At 51.0% G+C, this 1,979-nt stretch overlaps 1 protein-coding gene across 2 annotated transcripts in view; it reads right to left on the bottom strand.

The window, feature by feature from the left end:
* Neu4 (neuraminidase 4) overlaps positions 1-834 on the bottom strand; it is a 5,271-nt gene extending 4,437 nt beyond the window's left edge. The window contains exon 1 of one of the 2 annotated variants that reach the window (XM_008829167.1): positions 726-834. The gene's annotated coding sequence lies outside the window, so the exon portion shown is untranslated. The remainder of the gene's footprint in view (positions 1-725) is intronic. The other variant, XM_008829168.1, reaches the window with a different exon arrangement.
* Positions 835-1,979: the final 1,145 nt, after the last annotated feature.

Here is a 1,979-nt window from a genome sequence, read left to right as displayed (position 1 = left end):
GTCTTTTTGAGACAGGGTCTCCCTGTAGCCATAGCTGGCCTGGATTCACTATGGAGACCAGGCTGGCCTTGAACTCACAGAAATCCACCTGCCTCTGCCTCCCAAATCCTGGGATTAAAGGCATGTGCCACTATGCCAGGCACCCTTGCTTGTTCTTACCTCTACCCCACACATCCCCATCTACAGAGCCAGGGGCCCAAGGGACACTTGGGGACCACTTCCAAGAAATGGAAGCCACAGGCAGTCCTGGAGCTTGTTCCCTCCCTAGTATGCCTCACAAGGAAGGATCTGTATGGGGTATGTTGGGAGAACAGGCTGGACCAGCCAGGGACTACTGTCTGATTTGCATAATGACAGACCAGAAGGTGAGTGTATACAGGGTGGTGTAGGGTGAATGAGAAGACAGAGGGGAAGGTACCTTCCCTGCAGGATATGAGCAGTCAGAGTCCCCAGGCAGCCATTTAGGTCAGACCACCACCAGTCACACAACCATCAGTCACTCCAGGCTAGGCAACAGTCAGACACACAGCCTAGAGCCAGCCACCATGGACCAGCCTACAGACCAACCTATATAGAAGTAACTAGGTTAGATCACTGAGGAGAGGCAAAGACAGCAGATATCGGCACAGCACCTGGACAGACCACATCGATGTCTCAGTAAGGACCTAGTATGCATTCATAGAAGGGAACACAAGCTAGAGAAGCAGTAGAGGACAGTCACTCACGTGAAGCAATAGCTGACCTCAAAGACCACGGAAGGCTGCGTTGTCCACTGCCAGCCTTGAGCCTCAGGTCCTCTGATTCTACCAACTGCGGTCCAGGCCACAAGCTCAGAAATGCATGTGCCCTCTTGCTCAACCCACCAACAGCTCTGGGTCTTCTGAGCAGCTCACTGTCTCCTGGAAGACCCCCCCCCCCAGCTCTATACTCAAAGGGCAATTGTGCCCAAGTGGAAGCAGGTGCAAAGAGCCACGTGTCCCTTCAGGCTGAACAGGCACAAGTGAGACATTCTCTCTATATTTGGCTGGCTCCCCAAAGCCTGGGACCACTGGAGCTGTCAATAGAGCCTGCAGAAGCCTGGGAGCCTGAGCCCACACCCCAGCCTGGGGACAGAGCAGAACAGAGAGACTCTAGAAACCTACAGGTCACTCCCATTGCAGAGAGGAAACTGAGGCCTGCAGAAGGAACAGGGCTGTCACACATTAGAGTAGGCCAGTTCCGGTTTCCATAGAGGCTTAAAGTCCCAACAAGGCTTGAGCCTAAGAACAGAAACAGGACCTCCCCCACACCAGTCACCTTTGTGGCCCTTTAACTGAGTTCCAGGGGCCAGGCTTTGCCATCCGTGCTCCCCAGTAAGATCTCCTTTGGACAAGAGTCACAGGGGAAACTGAAGCCCTCAGCTTAAAGAAGGATGACCATAGACTTCCGGTCATAGCCTGTCCTAGGCAGGCTGCACCGTAGAGCACCAAAAGCCAGCTCAGGCGTTTGCCTCACACCCTAGCACACCACTGTGCATTTGGACCTGTCAGCTTGATGCTGGGTAAATTGGGATCCCTTCTTGGTGTTCATAGTTCCACTAATAAAATAATTTAAGAACAGACTCAAACGAAAGCTCAAGGACAATTTTATTAGTGTTTAAAAGAAAACCTCAAGGCTGCAGAGTTAGCTCAATGGTTAAGGGCACTTACTGCTCTTGCAGAGGACCTGGGTTCACTTCCCAGCACCCGCAGCAGCTCACAACCATCTGTAATGCCAGATCTGGAAGATCTGATGCCCTCTTCTGGCCTCTGTGGATATTACACATATGTAGTGCACTTCTATACATGCAAGCACTCATACACACATAAAAAATAAATTTTAAAAGATTAAAGGCATGTACCGTCACGCTGACCAGAAACAGATATTTAAAACTCAAGATTTTATGCTGGGTTTTTGTCTGGTTGGAGTTTGCATGGGTCTTGTGCATGTTGCCACCATCG

The sequence above is a fragment of the Nannospalax galili genome, unplaced genomic scaffold, assembly GCF_000622305.1.
Source record: "Nannospalax galili isolate Female #2095 unplaced genomic scaffold, S.galili_v1.0 scaffold453, whole genome shotgun sequence".
In the NCBI taxonomy this organism is placed as follows: domain Eukaryota; kingdom Metazoa; phylum Chordata; class Mammalia; order Rodentia; family Spalacidae; genus Nannospalax; species Nannospalax galili.
This window is presented reverse-complemented; position numbering and strand designations above follow the sequence as displayed.